Below are 27512 nucleotides of genomic sequence, written 5' to 3' on the forward strand. Positions count from 1 at the left end.
TGGCCAAAAAACACATGAAAAGATGTTCAACATCACTCATTATTAGAGAATGCAAATCAAAAACTCTACAAACAATAAGTGCTGGAGAGGGTGAAGAGAAAAGGGAACCCTATTACACTGTTGGTGGGATTGTAAATTGGTGCAGCCACTGTGGAAAACAGTATGGAGATGCCTCAGAAAACTAAACATAGAACTCCCATTGGACCCAGCAATCCCACTCCTGGGCATCTACCCAGAGAAAACCACGACTCACAAAGACACATGTTCTCCAATGTTCACTGTGGCACTATTTACAATAGCCAAGACAACCTAAATAAATGTCCATCGACAGAGAAGTGGCTAAAGAAGATGTGGTACATAGACACAATGGAATATGACTCAGCCATTAACAGGAATGAAATACCGGCATTTTTAGCAACATGGATGGACCTAGAAATTATCATGCTAAGTGAAGTCAGCCAGACAATGAGACACCAACATCAAATGCTTTCAGTGATATGTGGAGTCTTAAAAAAGGACACAGTGAACTTCTTTGCAGAACAGATACTGACAGACTTTAAAAAACTTATGGTTTCCAACTGAGACAGGTTGGGGGGTGAGGTATATACTGGGGGTTTGGGATGGAAATGCTGTAAAATTTGGTTGTGATGATTGTTTTACAGCTATAAATGTAATAAAATTCACTGAGTTAAAAAAAGAATTTTGTCTCCAGCTTTTTTTTCCACTCATGGTAGTAACAGGAAGATATCCTCTAATATTCAAAGGCTAAGAAAGTACACTATGCTCATACTCACAAGGAAAGAAAATGTGTGTGTGTGTGTGTGTGTATGTGTGTGTGTGTGTGTGTGATGCATGTACTCTATGTTTTATTCCAGCTGCTGAGGTAAAGACTCAAAGAATGTGCAATTCAAGTATAAAACAGCTGAAGAAGGATGTAAATATCAACAAAAAAGAGAATTCATTAATCCGCTCATCAAATATTTATTGAATACCAGTTGTATGTCAGGCACAATTTTAAGCATCATTAGCAAATAAAACAAAGACCTCTGCTCTTACAGAACTTTCATTTTAGGTACCTAGTATGCTAGCTAGTCCCATTTACAAAAAGAGAGATTTCTGATAAGAGGCATCTAGAGGATGACATTTCAGAGATAGATGTAAAAATCTTAAATAAACCAATGAAAGTAATAGTCCATTTGAAAAATAGTATTACCAGAAGAGTATGCAGATTTTATTCTAAGAGTCACTTATTAATAGTACATTTCTGAGAAAGTCTTAGAAAATAAACAAGGGAGGAAATTTCCTTAACATTTGAATGACTAGCAGAATCTAGAGGCAACGTTCTAAAGGCTGAAACAGGAGTTCCCGTCGTGGCGCAGTGGTTAAGGAATCCGACTAGGAACCATGAGGTTGCGGGTTTGAGCCCTGCCCTTGCTCAGTGGGTTAACGATCTGGTGTTGCCGTGAGCTGTGGTGTAGGTTGCAGACGTGGCTCGGATCCCGAGTTGCTGTGGCTCTGGCGTAGGCCGGTGGCTACAGCTCCGATTCGACCCCTAGCCTGGGAACCTCCATATGCCGCGGGTGCGGCCCAAAGAAATAGCAAAAAGACAAAAATAAATAAATAAGTAAATAAAAATAAAAATAAAAAAATAAAGGCTGAAACATCAGAAATATCTATTTTAAAATTCAAGGACAAGAAAATTTCATTTGTGTTTTAATTATTATTTAACATTACTTAGCAAATCTGCAAAACAACAATAAAGCTAAAGGGAAATAAGCTATAGCTATTAAAATAAGGAGAAAAATAGTCTACAAATTATTGATTTGTTGACCTAGAAGACTCAAGAAGTTTTAACAAAAATCACTCCAACTAATTAGATAAGTTAGGAAAATGTCCAGATGCAAACATAAACATAAAATATGAATAGTTATTTCTTCTTACCGGTAGTAATTTAGTCAAAATTATGATGGGGAAATTATTTTATTCTGTGTCATAAGAAATAATTAGGCAGAGGAGGGAGCAAGAGGGCGGAGGAGTGAGACGTGTCGCTCACCTTCTCCCACAAACACACACAAAAAACCCATCTACAAACAGAAAGATTCACACAGAACATCTACTGAGCACTGGCAGAAGACCTTAAACTTCCAAAAGGGGCAAGAAACCCTCCACATAACTGGGTAGAACAACAGGGGGAAAAAAAAAAAAGAGAGAAAGGGATCAGGACGGGACTTGTGTTCCCCAGAGGGAGCCCTGAAAGAGGAAAGGAACCCACCCTGGGAAGCCACCTAACCAACGGGGAGGTCGGCCGAGATGGAGGGACCTCAAAGTCACTGAGAAAACGCAGCCGCTGGACTGAGGAGGGCAGAGCCGAGTGAGAGCGGCACAGATCATCTGCACCCCCGCCCTGGACACCACAGCCTGAGATGCTGGGGGCGGGAGAGGGGGTGGATGCTGAGACTCAGGCTCCTCTGGGGTCAGTTCTGGTCCGAGGACTACGGCTGGCTGTGTGGATTCAGCCTGGGGGGCTAGGGAGCAGTGCGCCATGGACCGGGGAGCAGAAAGCCACAGCCGAGGGAACCTGGAGGAGGTCTGGGCCCTGCAGGAGAAGCAAGGCAGCATTGCTGGGAGGGCGAGAGGAGGAGGGGTGGACCGCCACAGGAATCTCTTTCCCTGCGCATGTAGGGGCTCTCAGAGGGCGGGGCAATGGGAGACGAGGCTACAGGTAGCAGCTTAATCTCCAAACTATGCAAACAACTCATACAGCTCAACAGCAAAAAAAAAAAAACAAAAAAACAAAAAAACAAAACCCAAACAACCCAAATGAAAAATGGTCAGAACACCTAAACAGACATCTCTGCAAAGAAGACATACAGCTAGCCAACAGGCACATGAAAAAATGCTCAACATCACTAATTATTAGAGAAATGCAAATCAAAACTACTATGAGGTACCACCTCACACGGGTCAGAATGGCCATCATTAATAAGTCCACAGATAGCATACTGGAGAGGGTGTGGAGAAAAGGGAGCCCTCCTTCAGTGTTTGTGGGAATGTAAATTGGTACAACCACTATGGAAAACAGAATGGAGGTTCCTTAAAAATTAAATATACAACTACCATACAACCCAGCAATCCCACTCCTGGGCATATATCTGGACAAAACTTTCCAGATGAAAGATACATGCACCCTATGTTCACTGCAGCACTATTCACAAGAGCCAAGACATGGAAACAACCCAAATGTCCATCGACAGATGAATGGACTGAGAAGATGTGGTACAGATACACAATGGAATACTACTCAACTATGAAAAAGAACAAAATGATGCCATTCGCAGCAACATGGATGGAACTAGAGACTCTCATACTAAGTGAAGTAAGTCAGAAAGAGAAAGACAAATACCAAACGATATCACTTATGTCTGGAATCTAATATAGGGCACAAACGAACCTAACTACAGAACAGAAACAGACTCATAGACATGGAGAACCGACTTGTGGTTGCCAAGGGGAAGGGGGAGGGAGTGGGATGGTCTGGGAACTTGGGGTTAATAGATGCAGACTATGGCCTTTGGAAGGGATCAGCAATGAGATCCTGCTGTGTAGCACTGGGAACTATGTCTAGTCGCTTGTGATGGAACATGATGGAGGATAACGTGAGAAAGAGAATATATAAATATATTTATATACACATATATGTACGTATGTATAACTGGGTCACTTTGGTGTATAACAAAAATTGACGGACATTGTAAATCAGCTGTAATAAAAATTAAAAACATATATAAGGAAAAAAGAAATAATTAGGCAATTTTATAAATAACTAATAAGAAATCAGAGAAAAACAGTTCAGAAAATTATGTTATCTATGAAGAGAATTAGAAAATATATGGAGAGCTATAATAGGAGAATAAACAGAGAGACATACCATGTTCCTGAATAGGAATACTAAATATTATAAAGGTGATTATTTAATTCTTCTCAAATAATTTAAAGCTTTAATGTGATTCTAATAAAAATTTTCCAGAGTTCTTCTAAATTTTACTTGATAAAATGATAATGAAAATATGGCTCATTTTAAAAAGTATATAGTTTTAAATAGTAAGAAAGTTGCAAAAATATAAAACAAAATGAGATGCAAAGAGACGTAGAGATTTGTCTTACAAGATTGTAAAGACTACATACAATAGACCTTCAGTTAGCAAGATGCTGTGTATCTAGGGCAAGAATTGACAGTTTGACCCATGGAGTAATAGAAACACTTCAGAAACTAACACTCTTATAATTTAATTCATAGTTAAATTTCTATCATAAATCAGTATGTAAAGGGAAGAGTATTAAATACCATCGGTTAGGTATTTGGGGAAAAACAAAGCTAAATTGAAACATCTTAGTGATGTGCTGAAATTAAGACACAATGAAACTAAAGCAAAGTGAAGTGAACTAAGCTATAGCATAAACTATAAAAGCACATGTTGTCAGTCCCAGGAAGAGGAAATTTTTTCTAATAATAAATGATATAGAAGAAATCACAAAGCAAAAACTGACCAAATAAGCAAAAAACAGCAGCTTTAATTACCTAAAAATCTAAAATCTTTTTCTAATAAGTTAGCATAAAATAAAATTAAAACAAAATTCAACATCCTGGGAAATTATTTGTAAGCAAAGACTTAGTCTTCTTAACGTATGTTTTTTCATTGCTGTGAAACCAAGAATAAGCACAATGTTACCTCAATAGATAATAATGGATAAAGGACATGGACAGATAATTCATCAAAAAGCATAAGAAACCAAAAGGTAGGAAAAAATAGTTTGATCTTCTTAGTTATGAAAGAAACATGGGTTCAAATAACAATAAAACAATGTTTTCCTGATTTCGAATTTGAAACAAAAAATGTTAAAAAGCTGTCATACTCACTGTTGCAGTAGGGCTTATAGTAGCATTAGGTCAAACAGAAAATGATTTTGGGGCAGTATATACCAAAACAGATAAATATTAATGTCCTCTGACTTAAGTAGACTCATTAATTGGAATTTATGTTTCTAAAATAGAAGCTATTTTAAAACAGCTTAATTATCTAGCAACAGGGAAGAATCATTAAATATTGACAGATTAATAATAATTTTTTTCAGCAAGTATAAATCATATCTTCAATGAAACTATGTCATAACATTGAAAAATAGTGACAATGGAAATGACAAATAGCTTATAAACCATAATGACAAATTTGTGTATATCTGTGCATACACACAAGCAAATACCAACACACGTGCATACATAAAAATGACTATGGAAAATATTCAAAGCCTAATTTTATCTTTATGGGTAGATTCTGAATGTCTTTTAATTTCTTTGTTTTTTGTAATTGTTTAAACACTGAGGATCTTACATAATTCTTCCTGCCAGTTTTAAGGAGACATAATTGACATATGGTGCTGCATATGTTTAAGGTGTACGGCATACTGATTTGACTTCTGTACATCATAAGATGCTTGCCACAAGTTTGGGAGCTCCCGTGTGGCTCAGCAGTAATGAACCTGCCTAGCATCCATGAAGATGCAGGTTCCATCCCTGGCCTCACTCAGTGGTTAGAGGATCTGGCATTGCTGTGAGTGAACGTGTATGCAGGTCACAGATGTGGCTTGGATCCCGTGTTGCTGTGGCTGGGGTGCAGGCTGGCAGCTGTAGCTCTGATTCGACCCCAAGCCTAAGAATTTCCTAAAAAGCAAAAAAAAAAAAAAAAAAAAAGATCACCACAAGTTTAGTGAATATCATCTCATATAGGTAAAAAATTAAAACAAAAAAGAACCCATTTTTCCCTTGCAAAGAGAAATCCTAGGATTTGCTCTCTTGACAATATTCATCTGTAACATACAGCCGTGCTAATTGCATTCATTATGTTGTCCATTACATCACTGGTACTCATTTATCTCACGACTGGAGGTTTGTACCTCCTAGCTACCTTCATCCAGTATTACAGTTTTATAATTTAATTTTGAGATGAAGGATAAGGGATTGCTCCTAAAATCTAGGAGACATTCATTCATATACTCACGGCAGAAATATTTACCAAGCGTCTACTTGGGCCAGACGCTGTGTCGAGTCCCCGTTATACAAAGGATCAACGAAATAGGCATGCCTCCTTCTCCCAATGACCTTGCAGTGCCTGTGCCCCTGAAGATGTGTGTTTCTAGTTTTCAGCCTTTTCTTCTCTAGCATTATCTCAGTCAAATGGGTTGCATTTTTCGTATACTCAGCAAAAAAAAAAAAAAAAAAAAAAAAGCTTGCTTTCCTGCAAAGAAAACCTAGCAACCAATTCTCTTAACTTCTGATCCTGTTGCTCTCCTAGGCAGCCCTCCCCTGGAGCTAACTTTTTATCCTGAAAGATGACTGTCAGCAGCAGCAGCCAAATTGCCAAATGACGCCTTCCTTTCTCTGCGATGTGTTATCAGCCCCGGAGCTCCGTTTAGCAGAGTTCTGCGCTGAGGTCTCTAAAGGAATGAACTGTTTCTTTTAAACAAGCTCAAGATGGGTTTAGGAAGAGCTACGTTTCCTCCCAGATTTCACTGTTCTCTCCACACTATAGTGTGTACGTGTGTTTACACGATGCGCTAGTTAGTGCACAGGTGTGCCATACTCATAATCCGTATGTCCTCCAGTCCCCAAATGAAACTTTGGAATTTATGGAAATGCATTTAAAAATGACTCCAAAATTCACCTTCACCAACACTACTGCCCTTTTAATTACTGATTAGCTGGGCAGGATTTTAAAGCATCTTTTCCCTCCAGGTGGAAACAGCTTTTGTCAGGCAGTCAATCAACATCTCCTGAATCCCTTCTCAGTGGCGCTACCGACCCTAGCCACTGGGGACATGGAGATGAATGAGGCAGTCTGCCTTTATCTCCCTTACAGGGTTGAACTGAGTGTAGAGAATATTACAACGCTGTGAGCTAAGGGTTATGTTCAAGGTTTGTTTAAGGAGCACTGGGAACCACAAGAGAGACCATGTCATAAATTCTCTTAAGTAGACACTATTTACGCTAAATTTGCAAAGATGTAGAGAAGCTTGAAAGGCACACAAAATAGGCTCAGGCAAAGAAGGGCCATCTGACAAATTAAGAAACTCAGCAAGACTGCCATAAAGTGTACTGGGATAATTTATTGACCTACTGATGGTTGTCTTGTTTCTGCTGCTGTAAAAGAACTGGAAAGAATGTGAGCTCCTTGCATTTTTCTCTTTGTTTTTATCCCTCCACATTCTGATAAGTTATCTAGTACTGTCCGAAATCCCTTTTATGAACATGCATTCAGTAAAGCTTCAGGATAACACCATGCGTAAGAAACTATCAACAGCTCTAGTTTACAGCTAATAGAACTGAAGCACAGAGGAAACAAGTCATTTACTGGGTTGGTGACAAATTAGAATTCAAACACAGGCAGCTTGGGTCAAAGCCAACATTCTACAACCAAAGGATTCGTCGGCAGAATACATGCAGAACTCCCACCAATGAAGAAGAGACACACAGAAGAACCACCGCAGCTTATCACCATGGAAGGAGAAATCTGAACGGACAAAAAAGATGTTCGCCCTCACCTGGACCCTGCAAAAATGCAAAGCAGAGCAGCAACATAATGCGGTCCTGTCTCATCAGACCTGCAAACCCTAGAAAGTCTGACACTGTCAATTATTTGCAAAAAACTGGGGACAATGGAATCTTCACACAGCACTGGTAAGAATAAAAATTGGCATAACCATTTCAGAAAACAATTGACGGTGGCTCGCAAAATTAAAACCATGTAAACTTTATGCTCCAGTAGTCCATTCCAAGACGTACAAGCTAGAAAATATTCTCACATGTATGTACAACAAAACATGTGTCAGAGAAATGACTAGTCCGTTGTCCTACAAAGCGGACAACATGAATATCTACTATAAAGGAAATAGACAAAATTTATGTTTATAATCATGTCATGAAATACTCTACAATACATAACATTTTTGAACCATATATAGGTTACCTATGTCTAGAAGCAATTAACCAGCATTCATTCTGGGTCGTGGAGAACTGGCACTTGCCATGTTATTCTTTGTGTTTTTCCTTATCTTAAAAAGCACAATATTTTAGGAAAGAGGCCCCAAGGATCTTTCCATCCTCAGGAAAAGGCCATCTTTCTTCCTGTTTGAAGGAAGGAAGCAGAAATCCCACAAGATACACTAAATTTCTCAGATGCCATTCGTGTTTCCCACTTTTGCCCGCTTCCCTGACGTGGTAGAGGCAGATAATTAAGCTTTGGCATTTTCAAAAGACTTTTGATTATGTGGCCCCTCTTTTCCCTGCAGGGTAGGCACAGAATCTGACTCAAAGGCCCAGCAGACAGCAGTGTAGCTGACAATCACTCACTAAGATCATCAGCTTCTCAGCACAGGCCCCGCTCACTACCCGGGACCCAATTACAAGTCTACAACCACAAGGTCTGCAATTACAAGTCTGTCACCTGTAACCCGCCAACCCGCTTGTGGTATTAACTACAAGGCTTTATACTATGGATAACAGAACCTCAAATCAAACCACCTTGAATCGAAATGAAGTACACTGGCTCATATACCTGGAAAATCCAGGGGTTAATGGCTCTTTCAGGCATGGCTTGACCCAGCATCTTGCACACTTGAATTAGATTCCTCCTCCTCCTCCACTAGCTCGCTTTCTGGTTCTGCTAATCTGTGTCGGCCTCATTTTCTCCCTCGATAGATGGACTTTTTCTATGCAGTTAGGGAAGACAGATTATTAGCTGCTCCAAGGTTATACTGTCTGAGCTTCATAAGCCCAGGAGAAAGACAGACGCTTTCTCTCAGTGTCCATATTCAATCCCAAGGAAGCATTCTGACCTCCTTGTTCAGGTCTTGTGTCTATTCTGTGGACCAAGTACTGTTGCCATGAAGAGATGATATCCTACTGGAACCAGGTGGAGGGAAAAGTAGTGGTTTCCCCAAAAGAGGGGTGCTGCTCCTGGACCAAGAGGAAAGCTGGTCAGCACAACTGGCAGGTGCAAGTTTACTCAAAACTCTTTCTTCTTCTCCCTAAACTTTCCATGACTAGGACTCCTCTGGAGAATTTATAGGGGCCTTTGAGGAATGACGGCCTTCCCTGAATCACCCTTCTGTGGAGGCCGATGTGGTGGTAGCGAGACCAACATAATGCAGGAGGGAGGCTCCAAAGCTCCAGGGGCCGGCCCCCAGCAGAGCAGGTGGACGCCTAAGGCCTGAGGACTCTATGAGAGCCGCTAAGAGACACGAGGTGACAACAGGAGGTCTTCATCTGAACTGGCCCAGGAGTCCACGTGAGACAAATGCCTTCTTCCCTCAACACACAGGGAAGGACGAGCTCTGGGCTGGTAGAGACACCCTCAGGGTGGCCATGGAAACACGATTCGGGAGACATAGGCAATACACACACATCTGTGCCACGGGCGAGGCCCGCCCGCCCTGCGGAGGGCAGTCGGCTTACTCAGTCTAAGAGTCTCACCCAGAGACGCCTTCACAGACGCACCCAGAACAATGTCTGACCAGAGGTCTGAGCACCCTCTGACCCAAGCGGACCTGAGATCAGCCACCGCAGATGGGCACAGGGAGGTAGCTGCCCTGCTTCTACATGCCTGAGATTGTTCGGGGAGCACAGCTCAGAAGCTTCCCACCGTCTCACTCTCCTTCTCACTCTGCTCTGCTCCTTTTTTGTTCTTTCACTCTTTACGTTCTATGCCCTCTTCTCCTTTCTGACATGCTTCTTTCCGCAATAGTCTGTATTTTCCCATAAAAACCAAAGTCCTTTTTGGTTAAAAAAGATAACTCTACTCTTCTTGGGAAAAGCTGTCATCATTTTGCCTCAGTTACTGAACATGAGAAAACAAACGCTCCGTAGCTATGATATAATGCGAATTGTTCCTCCTGTTTCAGAGGGTATGATTAAAAACATCTATGAGGACACCAGAAAGATGAGCAAACAACAGCAGGACATATGTGACACCATAAAGACAGCTCCCTGGAGAAAGAAACCTCTGGGAATGCAGAGAAGGGGGCACTTTCCGGATCACAGAGCGGATGGACACATGTTCAAAAGACACCAAAAGGCCTCTCAAGGTCTGAATGAGGGATGGGGGTGTCTTGAGTGGCCGCCCTCCTACTCTCACCAAGCAAGAAGGCCTGAAGGCTGTATCACTGGTGTTTATACTGTGCCTGGCTAGCTACGAACCCGCTTGTTCCAGAAGTTTCATGTTGAATTCATCTCACTTGTCCTGGTGCAGCCTTAGATCCGGTGTCCACTATGGGAAACGCCAAGCACAGCTCTCCTCCCGCCTTCCACCAGGGCTGCCGGCCTTGGCCTGATCCTGACTTCATGGCTCTCCAGCCGAATGCAGGTGCGAGCGCTCCTCTACTCTCCCGGGGGAGCGCCTGCCCTCCCGCAGTGGGGCCGTGCTGTGAAGAGAGAGATTCTAGAGCGCGGCTCCCCAGCCTGTCCCTCAGTAGCTCATCACCAGGCAAAAGGTCGCAGCAGCTGGCGCTCATCAACTCAACCTCTGTGAGTTCAAATACCCATTAAAATTGTGAACCCCTCACTGCCTCCTTTTTAGCCACGTTTTAAAGTAATTAATAAGTAATTGAGTAATGCGTTAATAAGTCTTAATCATTTTTCTAATGATCACTCCCTGCCTATAATCATCTTTATGACCTCTGGGGAATGCTGCACTTGGGCCAGAGCTTGCTAATAGCTCCCAAGCCGATCCTATAAGGCAATCATTTCTTACCAAGGAAATTTGCTTCCATCTCCTGAAGCAGTAAAAAAAAAAAAAAAGATTCAACCTTCAACCTGTGACTTGTCTGACGTCTTTGAAAATGTTCTTTCTCCTCTTACGTGTCCTGACCCTTTACTCCCATCCAGCGGATTCTCCCCCTTAAACTCAGAGCCAGGTGTCAACATGCAGGAGCGAGTTCTAGCCACGGGGGCGGGGGGGGGGGGGGCCTTATCACCAGCCCCCTCTGCACACACACGTCCTTACATGGGAAGAGCATTCACCTGGACTCCCAGTCCTGAGCCACTGCAAGTACAGTTTATACCAGCTGTTAAAGAGCAAGGGACTTGTTAACCTTTGGGTTGTGATTCAAGGGGAAGGACGACCACTGCGAAACTACCCAGACCACCAGGAAATCTGTCAGCCAGAAGGACGGAGAGTCAAAACAGGTCTCCCAAGAGGCTGCCCCTGCCGGTCTCGTGATGACCTCCGGCAGACATGTGACCGGGTCAGCTAGAAATGGGTCAAATGGGCTGAAGGCAGTCAAAAGGTACAAACTTCCCATTGTGAAATAAAGAGGGCATGGTGATGGGATATAAAGCACAGTCAATGACATGGTGTTGCATATTGGAAAGCTGCAAGAGAGTGGACCTTAAGAGTCCTCCCCCCGAGAAAAACATTTTTGGTAACTGTGCACGCTGACCGATACGAACTATACAGGTTGTGATGATCGACTTGCAATGTACACAGTTATCGAATCATTAAGTTGTGCACCTGAAGCGAATATAATGTCATGTGTACAATTTAATGTTGAAATTGTACCTCAATTTAAGAGAGCCCATAAAAACGGCAATAAATACCTAAGGCTATTTTCTCTTCGTTATTAAGAAAAAAGAAGAAAAACATTGGAAGTTCCCATCAAATACCACCAACTTCCAATCTTAGAGGTGTAGGTGGTTTGGAAACGGGAACTCGGATTCTGCATATGCAGAAAGAGCTCAGCATTGAGTGTGAAGGTGCAACCACTGCAGAAAATTTTACAGGTCTCAGTTGGTATCGGGTCTTTTCAGGCAACGTGTTCCTTCTGTTAATTATTTCTTCCGTCTCCTGTTTTCACAACCTCTCTCTCTCTCAACTGGACTTTTCCATCCAGAGCGGAAATAAACCCGCCAGGAACACGTCCACCGCTGTGTGCAGACAGGTCTGTAGTATTAGAAGAGTGTTCCTCCAGGAGGTCTTGGGATCCGTGTGGGTCCAGAATTTGGGGGAGAACGGTACCCAGGCCACAGACGGGCACGGCTGTGGGCATGTCCTTTCCAGCCTCCGCTCTCAGGTGAGGCCTACTCCATGGATGATGCCAAGGTAGCTTCTCACTGCTGAGGATTTCCATCAGCTCTCTAAAGGAAGAAATCAAAACTGTTCTTGCCAGTCAGTCCCAAATCTGGGAGATATAAAGCTGATTAAAACACATATACCCACTCGCTCAGGCTGGGCTCCCCAGAAACAGACTGCAATCAACATTGATGCCGCAGGTTTACCAACGACCATTCTTGAGAACAGTACCTGCTGACAAGTAAGAGAAGCTGGGCTCGGCCAAGAAAGAGGTTGGAGTGGCATGTGATTGCACGGAGGTTACAGGCAATCTTCTCACAGCACTGAAGTTGGGACTGAGGTTGGAAGGATGTCCCCTTGCCTCTGTAGGCCCCACAGAGGTGTCCTACAGAGGCAAGGGGACTGGGTTCTGAAATCTTTGCAGCAATCGGCCAGTGACTGCAGGCTGCCCCCGGGAGGAAGCCTAACCACCAACAAGGATAATTTCTACAGGGGACCCAGCCATGCGCCGCTCGCACTCAACCTTCCTGACAACTAGAAAAAAGAGCGCCTCGCTCCTGGAAGCGGGTCTTAGACGAGCGGCCTCAGAACCAGAGCACTGACCTCCCTTCCTCTAGGTCCAGCCTACTCAGGGCTCCCAGCCTTGGCCAGCCCTTCCGACCCACAGGTCCGGTGGCTGTGACACAACACTGAGGGGATTTAGCTCATCTGCCTCTAGCTGCTCTCTGGGGAGAGGATTTGTCTCGTCGCTTCTCTCGCCTCCAGGAATGTGGCTTGATTCACTTCTCACAATCGGCAGCCACGAGTGTGCGTTTTCTTCTTGGAGACATCCTTCCAACCTCAGGCACTGCCTCCAAAACCTTCCAAAAGGTGACCCGTCAAAGTCAAACACAGCTCTAAGGGCAGAGACGGGATGGCTACAAACCCTTGTCTGTTCTTCCCTTGGAATGTCAGGTGATGGTCATTGTACAACTACAAATGTAATAAATTCATTGCGTAATAAAAAAAATTAAAAAAATTTTTAAATAATAATTAAAAAAATAAGAAAAAAAGAATTTCAGGAACTTCTGACTGTCAAAGGCACGCCGTCTGCTTGTTTGGCGTCTCTGGAAAATGCCTTTATGTTACACCTGGAAACTCCCTTCTCTCCTTCCCCATTTCTCTTTATACTCGTTTACCTGATCTTACCTCTGAGAGTCTAGGTTCCTCTTTTCTGTCTATCCCTAAAGCACCAGAATAGTATCTCAGCTAGAGCAATAACCCCCAAATTGTATTTGCCGGTATTATTCTGTCTTTCCACATGGACCATATGCTGTTGATGCCCATATCTTTAAATCTGGCTCGTGCGTCCTTAGGGAATAAGAAGGCTGTGTGTGCGTGACGTGTGGGTGGACGCAGTGGACGTATTTGGACACTTACAGACAAATATCTTAGACAAGTTACATACAATATGCCCTTTTTCCCAACAACCCGAATTCTCCTCCTCTACTCCCTGCCTGGAGTAATGGTATCACGAGGCACACCCATCACGCAGCCACGCTAGGCTCTGGCTTCTCTTTGCTCTGCATCTAATCAAACACCAAGTCGGCCCATTCTACTTGCTAAGCAGCTTCTGAATCTCTCTCTGGTCTCCATGTCCACTGGCTCAGCTGAGGCCTCATAAATTCTCACTATACCTATGTAATAGCTTCATAATGGGTTTCCTCACTCCATTCTCCCCTCATCCGACTCATTTTCCTCACTGCTACCAGAATGATCTGCTTAAAACACACATCTAATCTTATTGCTCCCTTCCTTAGAAGCTTTCAACTTCCGATTGCCTTCTGGATACCGTCACCCTCTTCGCCGTGGCATTTCAGAAACCTCGCGACCTGGCGCCTCCCAGCTCTCTAGCCTCATCTTTCCCACCCTCCACTGTAGACCGGACCGATCTCGCGTGACTTCCAGAATCTGTCATGTCTCTCATACCCCCATGCCTTGTTTCTGCTGATTCGGTTGGAACATCTTTTCTCACACATGGAGATTTTTCAGAAGTGAGTTATGTGTTCCTAGCATTTCTCATCTGGTCACACTGTCCAAGGAAAAGAGGTATAGAGGTGAGGGCCAGGAGGTAATGTGAAAGGAAATTCATATTTTACGGCAAGACAAGAAAAATTTAAACATAAAAATTCTCCTCTGCCCTTTGGCTCCTCTCTCCCCTGCTGTGCACTGTGTGTCTGCTTTATGTGTCGGCCAAACCTCCCCCGCTGGCAGAAGTACCTGCTTCAGCACACAGAGCACCACTCTCCCAGCACCGGCAGACACCCCTTAGAAGAGAACATTCCTTCTTGATCTTGTAAGGAGTCACCCATCAGGATGATGCTTGAATCTGGATCACACAACCGTCAGGAACATGCCGTTTGATGTAGAGCCTCTGTCTCAAGAGACGTACATAACTGTGCTTTGATTCCCAACGGGCAGGACAGGTCTGAGATGTCTAAGATGCTCTTCCTGGATTATAATTCTCAACCTTGACTCAAATAAAATTTCCAATTCTTTCTCAATTTTTCATTGACAGCAGGTTTCACCCAACCATTCTATGCCACATGTGATTGGAGAGGAAAAGATGAATGGAGATTACGGTCAATTCCTAGAGATAAAGAAACGTATGACCATCACATCAAAATTGAAGTTAGGAAAAATAAAGCATGAAGGATATTTACAATTCTGAGAAGACAGGAACCAATCAGATTTTGTTCGGGATGGCAAGGAATTTTCAGACATGCAACAAGCACTTAGAAAGTATTACATCCACGTTTTCTTTCTTAAAAAAGATATTCATAAAGTACTCTAGCCAAATGAAAATTGCATTAGCATAAAGATCTCAAGATGGTGAAAATTTAATATACAAGAAACAGTAGCAATCAGTGAGACTAGTGGTAATTCAATCTAAGTAACAGTTGGTACTACGGTCCTGAAATATGTGAGAACTGTTAACAATTCTTGAAATAGCAAAAACATAATGTAAAAAATGAATTACAGTGTAAGAATAAATTCAAGTGTGCCAATTCTCAAGCTTAACTGCTGCTTCTATCACTTTCTAGCTCTTCTAATCAAGAGCAAATAATTTAACCTCTTGTGCCTTGATTTAATAGGGTTGATAATAGCATCTGCTTCATAGGGTTGTTGTGAAGAATAAATAAATTAGTACATATAAAGGGCTGAGAAGAGAGTTCAGCGTATAGTAGGTGCTTAATAAACAGCATCTACCATCATCATTGCTGTTATTATATCAGTGAGGGGCAGAAACACAGTTACTATTGTATTATTAATACCACTAGGGAATAACAAAGGTTCAAAATGTTTATTTAAATTAAGCAAACCAGTAGAAAACTTGAAACAGGTTATAGGACTTTGAAATCAACTGAGATAAAGGGAACAAACACTAATTAATTAATCCAGTGAATTAACCAAGATGACACATAGAGGACAGGGAGCCTGTCTGAGGGGGTGATTATAACCCAAATTTTGGACATGCTGAATTTGAGAGGCTTCTTGGACAGTTAGTCAGATACTTGGGACTCAATTTAAGAGACAGACCTGGATCAGGGCATATATTTTTGAATATGAAATTCAGAGATACAGTTAAAGCATGAGAGGATCTCAAGAAAGAGGCCAGGGTAACGTACGTTAGAAAGATCTGATACAAATAGTTTGATTCAGCCACTCGCAAATCACTGGTAACTTGCTGAAAACCAGTTCTGTTACAATAGACTGAAGAGTTGACTGGAACCCCGGCAGGATGGAGAATCGGATGGTTAGACTTAATAACGTTACCTGGGAAATGCTACAGTCGGGGAAGGATGTTGCTGTCTCTGCGCAGAGACAGAAACGACACTCTGAGAATAGGACACAGGGCCCGGGGCAAAGAGACCATCACTGCGCCATTCAGCCAATGCTCTCGCACACGTCTGCGCCAGATGCTGGGCTAGGCTCTGGGAATGCAGTGGTGAGGAGGCTGTGTCTTCCCAAAGGGGACACCTGGACACTCGCGCTGGGAAGGTAAATTGGCGCAGCCACGGTGGAAAATACCATGAGGGGTTCCTCCAAAGACTGAAAACAGAACTACCTTCCGTAGTCTGCAGGAATACGACAGTCATTCTATCCCTGGGTATACATCTGGAAAAAAGGAAAACTCTAACTCAGAAAGATACCTGCACCCAAATGCTCACAGCAGCACTGTTTATAACAGCCCAGACACAGAAACAAGCCAAGTGCCCATCAACAAATTAAGATGTGGGTTGTGCGCGCGCGTGTGTGTGTGTGTGTGTGTGTGTGTGCACAATGGCATATTAACTCAGCCATTAAAAAAATGAAATTGTGCCACTGTGGCAACAGGAATGAACCTAGAGAATTGTTCAGACAGGGAAAAACAAACACTGTCTGATATCACTTAAATGTGCGATTTTAAAAATACTACAAATGAATGTATGTGCAAAACAGAAAAAGACTCACAGATACAGGAAACAACTTGTGGTTCCCAAAGAGGAGATGGAAGAGGGGAGAGAGAAATTCAGGTTATGGGATTAACAGATACGAATTATTATGTATAAAAGATAAGCAATAGGGATATATTGTACAGTGCAGGGATTATAGCCGTTCTCCTAATAACTTACAATGGAGTATAGTCTGCAAAAATACTGAATCACTGCGCTGTACACCTGGAACTAATATAATATTGTAAATCAGCTATATTCCAATTTAAAGCAAAAAGAATATGCACTCCCTTCCCCATGTGGTCTTATTGCCTAAACCATGAAAAAAAATGAAGTCTTTTCTCAACCCACAAGAGAGAGAGGTTTCTTTCTAGATGTTAAATCAGCAGGATAAATGCTGGGATGTAATTTCTTTCTTTACCTCGCCAGAGAGCTATGTTTATCTTACCAGCATTCAGTATGTCCTGAATATAGGATATAGAGGATTCACATGGGATATATGGGACATAGGATGTCAACTACACACCAGGTTTCAGAATCCCATGCATCCTATTAAAAGGAACCTCCCTTTGCTGGCGGTACAGGCCACCCACTTACTCCTCATCCTCCTTAGATAAGCAGCCAGCAAGAAAAGCCTCTCTTTCAGGGCTCCCTACAAACTACAGGTCACTTACGTCAGAGAAAGTCTGGGCATTTCCTCTAGACATGCCTTCCCCTCCCTCGACCTCATTCACCTCACGTCAGTCTCAGGGGAGAGACTGAGGGAGGGTCGGGAACATCTTTTTTTTTTTCTTTTTTTTTTTTTTTTTTTTGTCTTTTTACCTTTTCTTGGGCCGCTCCCACGGCATATGGAGGTTCCCAGGCTAGGGGTCGAATCAGAGCTGCAGCCACTGTCCTACGCCAGAGCCACAGCAACGCAGGATCCGAGCCACGTCTGCAACCTACACCACAGCTCACGGCAACGCCGGATTGTTAACCCACTGAGCAGGGGCAGGGATCGAACCCGAAACCTCATGGTTCCTAGTCGGATTCGTTAACCGCTGCGCCACGACGGGAAGTCCAGGAACATCTTCTCTTGCAGTTCTTGTGCACGTTCCACCATGAATTTAAACTCCATAGTGGTCCATTACGTGGCGACAGACAGCAGTCTCCTGTCTGCATAACTTCGCCTTCTCAGGCAGTTGCGCTCTGCTCTCTTTTGCAGAAATGGCACAGCCACCATTCCTCATCAGCTGCTGTCCGACGACCGGGAATCCGGAATTCACGTATAAATTCTGAAGATGGACTCCATGATGTAGAACCAGGAGTTCGAGCCAGGAAATCTTAGCTCAAACAACAACAACAACAAAATAGAGGCAGAGGGCCCCCAAACCACAGGCACACATGAAGCCCATGTGGGAACAGGAACTATGACGAGAGTCAGAGGGATCTCCTAAATCTGTGAAAACCCAATGGGACTAGAATTGGATAATAAATCTGGGGCAAGGGGCCAAGAGACAGGAATAAGTGACGAAGAAAACGAGAGCAACAGGTATGAAAGTTTGGTGACAGCCTTTATAAAACTGCTTAAAGAGTAACTGGGATAAAATCTGCAGTTTCTGAGACCTAACGAGGCTGCATATGACCTCCATGGGCAGGAAGTGACATTCTTGCAGTATTAAATCATGATAAGTGTGTGCAGATTCTAGGAAAATCAGAACATAAATTTGCACCAGCTCCAATACGCATCCCTGAGATGTAGTCTGCTCTAGTTTTGCAGAAAATTATTAATTTTGGTGGCTGCATATTCCATACAATGGACACATTACGGTCAACTTATCTATTCCCTTATTACTGAAAATTTAGATCATTTCCATTCTTCCCTAATATCACATTCTGATTTACACGTTCGTAATGCATTTACATTCGTGTTAAATTTACACTATATCCTGAGGATAGATACAGTTGCAGAATTTTAAGAAGGAATGTAATCTCACCAGTTCAATATCTTAGAAATATAATTCTGATAAAAGGGGAAAAGACTTGGAAATAGGTAAACAAAATAGGAGACTATGAGCAACAACCCAGACTAAGGAAGTAGCAGGGACAATGGACATTAAAGGGAGGGTAACGGCTGGAATGCGTAGGCAGACGTGGCAGGGAGAGAGAGGAGGAGGTGAGGTGCTTCCCTGGTTTCTAGGAGGTGAACGTACCGAGTCTGAGATGCCTAAGGAACGTCTTGAGGGGGGTTGCAAGTGGCTGGTTGGGACTCACAAAGTGGAAGACCCTGATACCCTTCGCCTCATACAGATCATACTGGAAACTGCACTGGCCCAGGGACGTCATGCAAAGAAAAGAGGTCAAGAAAGGCCATATTCTTAGGATTTAAAAAAAAAAAAATAGGAGGGGTCAGAGAAAGAGGACACCTTCTCCTTCAAAACAGAGGTTGGTGATACAGAAGAACCAAAATAAGGTGTGATTACAGAAACCAAGTGAGAGGGCTCCAGAAATGGAGTAATAGCATTTCCTAACAGGACACATGCTATAGACAAGTCCAATACGATAAGGATTAGAAAACAACCACCTGTGTGAAACGTTCTCCTGGCTCCTAGGTGTCTTCAGAAGTTTCTATTCCCACATTGGGTAGAATTAGATTCTCAGTGAATTATTATATTTATTAAAAAATAAAATGTGTATTTCTAAGTGGTGCTTCTCCTCTGCCTAAAACTGGTAAAATTTTACGTAACAGACTTATTTCTGGATAAGCACTTTGACTACTGATTTGTCATACATGTTCACATCATACATGCACAACTTCTATATAAACTTTATTATTTATTTATATGTAACTTATTTACAACTTAAACATAAATTTAAGGGTTTTTTTCCCTAGGATTCACCTTTGCTCTTTCCTTGTGCCCACTAAAATATTTTGCCTGTTGTCATTTCTTATTAAATCTTTGCTGGTTTATTTCATTAAATCTAAGACATAATTTGGAGCACCTGATAGATACTCAAGAGACGTTTCCTGAATGAATACATTAGTAAATCAATGAGCTTAAAGTTTTAGTCTGCAGAGACTGAATATTTTGTCTTCCTCCTTTCAAAGACATATTGCAGTGCCGCACATCCTGGAAGCATCGCTGGAGCCAGAGGCCATGTGGGAGGACTGCATGAACTGCATGAACTGACACACGTCGTAATTAATCACTGACCGTGTGCGAGTCATTAGGACAAACTTGTTACACACGCCTCCCTGTGAGATTCCGCACCTTCGTTCCTTCTCTTCTTTCTCTTGCGGAGATGAGGAGGGTGCTGAGCTAATGCCATCTGCTCCACGGATGGACTCACTCGGTGATAGATGCTCATACGTGTTTAACACCACGAATGGACTCGGTGATAGACGCTCATACGTGTTTAACACCACGGATGGACCCGGTGACAGACGCTCATACGTGTTTAACACCACGGATGGACCCAGTGACAGACGCTCATACGTGTTTAACACCACGGATGGACCCGGTGACAGACGCTCATACGTGTTTAACACCACGGATGGACTTGGTGATAGATGCTCATACGTGTTTAACACCCTATCTTCCTGGAGCAAGAAGCCCAAATGTGCAGCATCCGCTGGTTTCTGGGGTGTAAGCAGTTCCACTTTGGCCTATTTCAAGCTGCCAGATGATGTCACTGAACTTGGATTTGGGAAAAAACGCTCGTGATCTGCTTTTGTGAGCCCAAATGAGCTGCTCAAGGATCCTACTGCACCTGGAAGACTACATACCTTCTTGTCGCAAGGAACGCACTCTTGGCAGTTCCCTTTTGTTCCTGAAATAACTCCCTCTTCTGGAACGTCCTTATCAGCCTGCGAACATACTACTATTTCTCCTACTAAAAAACCCCCTCTGAACCCTAGTTCTGTTTTCGGCTCCCACACCCTTATTCTGACCCCTCTACAAAAACAAAATGTGAGGAGTGGCAAACACGTGCTCCATGTAGCTCTCCTCCTACTCCAACTCAAACTCAGACTCTGCCTCTACTGTTCCACTGAAATAACTCTTTTCAAGATCAATAATAACCTCATTGTGGCTAAATCAAATAATCCAAAGTTTAATTCCAAATTTAAAATCCATTCCATCCAAATTGAATTCCATGACCTCATGTTACTTCTAATCAACAGTGTGGGAGCCTCGCTTCCAGCGTCTCCCAGTCTCTCTCCACCCTGCTGACCACCGCTTAGCATCCGGTATTGGCTCTTCCTCCAGTCTTGATTTCCCAGCGCTGGGATAGCTCAGGGCTCAGTCCAGACTTCTCTTCTCTATTTGCACTCCCTCTCTTGGGGACTTGTCTCATGGCTTTATATATCACCTACAAAAGGACAGCTCCTAAATTTATGTCTCTCCTCTGAACTCCAGACTCATACATCCAATTGCTTTCTCGACAGCCACACTTGAATGTCAAATAGGCACCTCCGATTTATCCTGTCTAGGCTGAGCTTCTGCTCTCGCCCAGCCTCACTGTGCTTCTCTGGATTCCAGGCCAGCCCAGCTAAGGGCAGCCCCTCGCTGCTCAGGCCCAATGCTGCAGTTCTCACTGATCCTCCTCTTTGCCTCGCGTTTTACGTCTTCCCCTGGTGAGTCCTCTGATCTCTGTGTTCCAGACACACCTGGACTCTGACCGCTTCTCTCCATTCACTTTTACTGCGGCCTCTCTCACGGCCGAGCGTTCTAGCTGGGCTCCCTGCTTCCACGCTGTTCCTCTAGTCTTCATTCTCGACACAGGAGCCAATGGAATCCGTTAAAATGTCGATGCACGAAAATCTCTACCCGCCGTTCGTCTCATTCGGGTTGGAGCCAAGTGACTAATAAGCCCCACATGACCTGGGGCCCTGCTGCCTCTGTGATTTTAGCGCCTGCACACTCCTCTCCAGCCACACCGGGCTCCTTGCCGTTCCTCAATAGGCTCAAGGCTCCTTGACCTTAAGGCATTGCAGAGGCTGGTCCCCACTCCCTGCAAGTATCTGTCTGGGTTGCTCCAACGCATTTTTCTGAACTTGGATGAAATGTTACTTTCTCTTCCCTCACCTCCGACTTACAACTCGTAGTCTCTCTAAAACTTGGCTGTGTCTCCACTGTATTTCCAGTGTACTATAACTATCACTGTTAACTAGAAATGCGAATTTCTTTAGGGCAGGGAATTTTTTTTCTTATTTTGTATATCAATATATCCCCAGTACTAAGCACAGTTACTGGCATGTAGCAGGTTTTTGATAATATTCGTTGGGTGAATAAATGGTCGCATTTAATTCTCACGACACTATGAGATGGGTATTATCAAATTCCTTATGCTACAAATGAAGAGACTGAGGCTTAGATATATTATCTGGCCTACATTCAAAGAGCTATTCAGCAGTGGAGCTAGAATTCAAATTCGTTAGTATGCTGAATAGAACACTGAAAATTACCATGAGTGTCTGAACGTCTTTAAATTATGAGCCCCAGATTATAACAGCTAGATCTTTTATTACTTAAACAAAATATTAGTTATACACAATATTGGTGTTTGTTTATTTATTTATTTTGCCTTTTCTAGGGCCGCTCCCGTGTCATATGGAGGTTCCCAGGCTAGGGATCTAATCACAGCTGTAGCTGCTGGCCTACGCCAGAGTCACAGCAACTCGGAATCCGAGCCAAGTCTGTAACCTACACCACAGCTCATGGCAACGCCAGATCCTTAACCCACTGAGCAAGGCCAGGGATCGAACCTGAAACCTCATGGTTCCTAGTCGGATTCGTTAACCACTGCGCCACGATGGGAACTCCAATACTTGTGAATAATACTGATTTCTTCCAAAGGGTCGGGAAGTTGTAAAAACTGATTCCAATGATACAGAATAGGTGTGACCACTCGTTCTCTTCCTCTTACATGCTAATGAAACTCAAGGTGGTACCTCATGCATATCCCCCTCAGAACAGTTCCTGGTTAACAGATGAACTCAAACAGAGAAATCTTCCCTTTTGAACCTGAAGATGGAAGGGGATATGCCACCTATTAGAGGAAATTGTGCGGGACTGATTTAGCTCTAAAATCCCTCGCAATTACAACCAAAGGCTTCATGGGAGCTCGATTCTTTTAGTGAAATATGATTCTCCTGTCAGGCACCCAGGTATGGGAGTCAGTGAAAGGGGATCCCAAGCTTATAAGGAAGTGTTCGGAGATGTACGTTGTTCCGAGAGGGCACAGGGAAGACCACGGGGCGGACACGGGAAGTGAGGGGTAGTTCACAGAACGGGGCAGAGCATGATGCAAAGTGGGTTGAAGTGAAAAGGTGAAGGAAAACACGGGAGGTGACGGCACTGGGCAAGCGTGAGGGTTTTTAAGGATGTGATGGATGTGCACCTGCGTGCCGGTGTGTATGTGCCACGATGGTGAGGCTGGCGGCGACTGCAGCTGGAGATGATGGAGGAGAGCAAAGGAGGCCAGCACGTAAAATTCGTCATCCACCCAAATGACCTTATTTACTTATTTATATTGCACCCGAGTTCAAAAGAAGACTTTAAGAGGTCCGTGAGCTGTGGCAGCGTTCTGGAGTGAGGAAGACACATGCTGAGAGACGTTCGAGAAAACACGACACAGCCACCTGGAGGAAATGGGAGCAGGAGATAAGCCAAGGTGATGGAAATGCACGCAGTGAGAGCCGGTGCAGGTAAATAAAGTGCAGACCTGTGTGTGCCGCACGCAGACACCACGCCAAACTGCGCTGCTAGAATGAAAGGCTGGACACACCCTCAGGTGTCCCGGTATGCCGGGATCATTCTGGTCCACAAGGACTTCTGCTCGCTGGATGGCCACAGTCTCTATCTGCTACCACACAGGCAACATGGCTTGTTCATAACACGCGTGCCCGCCGTGGGGCATTCAGGCCGATGCACGAGGCACGGTCACAGTGTATACGGACTGCCAGGATACAAGCAGGCTGACAACTGCTGGGCTCTCATGTGGCATTCTGGTCTGCTGAGGTGTTAGAACACCTCCTGGGCGGTCACGATATGTGGAGACTGACACACAATGCCTGGCGCCTCATGTAAAACGGCTACTGTGGTTCTTGCAGGGCTGTCACCTGCCTGCTGAGCTCTCAAGGCAGAAGGCTGTCACGGTGCCTGTCGGCCGACTGTTCTGAACCATTGCAGTTTATGCCGTCGTGACACATACATCCCAACCTACTCCGGGCTGTTACATCAAACACCAGCCCATCGCAGGAGACGAGACTGATGCACACCTGTCCTTCCAGGTGTAAAATGCCCTCAGGGTGCCCACAAGCTCATGGGTGTTATGCTGTCATACAGACGCTTGGTTGTCACAGTTCATGCAGACGGACGGATGGGGGCTGCTGCAGTGTGTGATGCTTTGGGCGGACGTGGTATAGGTGAGGCCATCACGGGATACGTGGGCAATCATAGTGGGCTGCTTTAGTGTCATCTGTGATGTCACCATGTAACAGGCTGACACATGCAAGTGCATTACAGTGACAAATAAGGGAGCCAAATGAGTTTCCTACTTTATGCCTAGTGATGTATACTTCTAGCTCCTACATGAAACAACCACAGAGTGCTAACAAGAATTACATTCCGTTCAAGTTGAGTTCAAAGGTACATACTTAAATTAGTAAGTCCCTTCATTCCAGAGAAGGACCCCCAAATTGAGCAATTATACTCTTCCCGTAATACATAAGGGGAGAATATCTCTGGCTTTTCATTTTTCCTTCAGTTGCCTCATTTATATATATATTTACTTATTTAGGCAGATGGCTATAAACATATTGTGTTTTCACTGACACGTAATTTGGTTTCCTACAGACAGAGTATATTATGTTTACATCAATACATAGCAACATTTATCTTTCACTTCTTAAGGTTCAATATATTTGCAAATTTTAAAGACATTATTGATAATTTTCAAATATTTCCATTATCAAAATAAAATAATAGAAGACATTTTTACATATGTACAATTTTATGGGCTGAGTTTTTGTGATAAAATACATAATGCGACATCATTTGGTTTACATAATAAATAGAGGTTTCCACGAGAACCAATATCATGTCATGGGATAAAACCATACATTATAATATCCTGTCTACTGAGCGCTCTGACAACCTGACCTCACGTCTCCGTGTTCACCTCAAGAACGCAGGATGCGTGCGATGTGCCTGAGGCACTTACCCCTGTGGACCTTAAACCAGCAGGCTGCCGGTTATTTCTCCAGCAAGAATGGGTTTACTGGGGATCAGCAATGAATTCCAACTGCAAGTCCGCAACGCAAGTCCCACCCGAGAAGAAGAGGGGACCCCTCTTGCAGGGCAGGGCTGTCATAAGCACAGAGTCTACCGGAGGAATCGAGATGCTGCAGGAGAGCGCTTGTCACTGACTGACTTAGCGACGGTCTCTGCCTGAGCTCTCGCCAGGCAAGAAAAGGAATCTTTCTTCTTCCTCGTGGTTCCGCTGTGGTCATAGGTCATGAGCGCTCCCCCTTCTGGCCCAACTCGTTCATACTGAGGTTTCTGTTTATTAATTTTTACCTGCCTCTCAGGAGGTGGGAGGGCTGAGTGTGCTCACCGCCTGGGAGCCGCTGAAGAAAGGAGCTGAGCACGCACCGTGGGAGACCCTACTTCGGACTGCGTGTGGATGCTCTGTGGTTGATGTAACGGCGACAGAGAGTCCCACGCACCATTTTAGTCTTTGGTCGGCATATACTTTGCACCCTGAAATGACTCCAAACTCAGAGAAAGGCGGTGTGTACAGTTCGGAAAACTGAGAGTGAGCTGCTGCCTTGATGCCACTTTCTCCCCCAACATTTCGGTGTTTCCTACAAGCAAGGACATCGTCTGAGTAACCACGGCCTGCGCGTCCAGGTCAGGGGACCAGGCGGTGCTCTGACATCGTCTCAGCCTCAGATACCATTTCAGTTTTCTCCACTGTCCCAACTGCAGAAGAATCCAGCTGAGAATTGGCAATTACGCCCTGCGTTTAAGTATTGAGAATTAATGTGTTGCATTTGTGACTTCCGAATACACGCCACCAGCCCCTATCCTGAAACCATCTAGCTTTCCCAGCCCTGCTGGCCAGGAATCATTTCATTAGTCTACAAAAAACACTTCTCACGCAGGAGATTCCCAGGGTTTTAGGAATCTGTGCCGGAACAGCTGGTCATATGCGTATTTCCTTACACTAAGTGGAGAAGGCCTCTCTGCCTCGTTACCACTTCATCTCGGCCTCGACACCTATGACCTGAGCTCACTTTCCCTTGGTGAGCGTGTGTCACGTGGTCACACCTAGTGGCAATGGGAGCTGGCAGCATAGAGCAGGTGTGTGCGCTCATCAGAGTCTCTGCCGCAGCGCTGTGACCCAGCCTTCCTCAGGAGAGTCTGCCTCAGTACTTGGCTGTTCCAAGTCTTGCCTCCTGACCGCTGACAACAACTGAAATACTGTTTAGAGATTACAAGCTGTGACCCAAATGATTCTCTAGCTCAGTTTACACTGGCACAATTAAAACTGTGTCCAGGTTCCTGGAAGGAGGTTCAAGGAGAATAAATATGTGCTGTTCCTGAGTAAATAGAAGGACCCACACAACTGGCCTGAGGCTGCTGTGTCAACCTTGCCAGATCTGTGGACGCAGAATATTGCCAGCCACTTCAGTACACCAGGAATGCCGCCTGACCTCAAGCCATCAGCCCGCGCAGCCACCCTGAGTGTGCCCTCTGAGGGGAAGTCAGGAGGAGGAAAAAGAGGATGCTGGCCCTAGAGAGTTAAGACGCACGTCAATAGACTTTCCTTTTCCCATTTTATGTTCTTGCCTCCCTTGTCAAAGACTAATTGACCCTAGGTGTCAGGGTTTATTTCCAGGTTCTCTATTCTGTTCCATTGGTCTGTCTGTCTGTTTTGATACCAGTACCACACTGTTTTGATGACTGTGGCTTTGTAGTATTTCTTGAAGTCTGGGAGAGTTATGCCTCCTGCTTGGTTTTCGTTTCTCAGGATTGCTTTGGCGATTCTGGGTCTTTTGTTGTTCCATATAAATGTTTGGATTGTTTGTTCTAGTTCTGTGAAAAATGTCATGGGTAATTTGATAGGGATTGCATTGAATCTGTAGATTGCTTTCCTCACACCAGTCAGAATGGCCATCATTAATAAGTCCACAAATAACAAGTGCTGGAGGGGCTGTGGAGAAAAGGGAACCCTCCTGCACTGTTGGTAGGAATGTAAACTGGTACAGCCACGATGGAGAACAGTTTGGAGATACCTTAGAAATCTATACATAGAACTTCCATATGACCCTGCAATCCCACTCTTGGGCATCTATCCGGACAAAGCTCTACTTAAAAGAGACACATGCACCCGCATGTTCATTGCAGCATCATTCACAATAGCCAGGACATGGAAACAACCTAAATGTCCATCGACAGATGATTGGATTCGGAAGAAGTGGTATATATACACAATGGAATACTACTCAGCCATAAAAAAGGATGACATAATGCCATTTGCAGCAACAAGGATGGAACTAGAGAATCTCATACTGAGTGAAATGAGTCAGAAAGACAAAGGCAAATACCATGTGATATCACTTATAACTGGAATCGAATATCCAGCACAAATGAACATTTCCACAGAGAAGAAAATCATGGACTTGGAGAAGAGACTTGTGGCTGCCTGATGGGAGGGGGAGGGAGTGGGAGGGATCGGGAGCTTGGGCTTATCAGACACAACTTAGAATAGATTTACAAGGAGATCCTGCTGAGTAGCATTGAGAACTTTGTCTAGATACTCATGTTCCAACAGAACAAAGGGTGGGGGGAAAAATGTATACGTGTAAGGATAACTTGATCCCCTTGCTGTACAGTGGGAAAATAAAATAAAATAAAATAAAAAAATCAGA

General features: G+C 43.9%; 1 protein-coding gene and 1 long non-coding RNA gene across 32 annotated transcripts in view; both read right to left on the minus strand.

The window, feature by feature from the left end:
• SYT9 (synaptotagmin 9) overlaps positions 1–27512 on the minus strand; it is a 345167-nt gene that overhangs the window by 210161 nt on the left and 107494 nt on the right. The window contains exon 1 of one of the 31 annotated variants that reach the window (XM_084974919.1): positions 8610–10610. The exons of the other annotated variants lie outside the window; for them this stretch is intronic. The gene's annotated coding sequence lies outside the window, so the exon portion shown is untranslated. Of the gene's footprint in view, positions 1–8609; positions 10611–27512 lie in introns of those variants that run through there. 31 annotated transcript variants of the gene reach the window in all.
• Positions 7142–20810, minus strand: LOC146399654 (uncharacterized). Its single transcript, XR_014814511.1, has 3 exons — positions 17417–20810; positions 14379–14748; positions 7142–12184 (listed from the first exon to the last, which is right to left on the minus strand). It is a non-coding gene; the product is annotated as an uncharacterized LOC146399654 (long non-coding RNA).

The sequence above is a fragment of the Sus scrofa genome, chromosome 9 (genome assembly GCF_054392235.1).
Source record: "Sus scrofa isolate SSC_HxYL_T2T_F1_AM1 chromosome 9, Sscrofa_HxYL_maternal_Yorkshire_Landrace_v2.0, whole genome shotgun sequence".
In the NCBI taxonomy this organism is placed as follows: Eukaryota; Metazoa; Chordata; class Mammalia; order Artiodactyla; family Suidae; genus Sus; species Sus scrofa.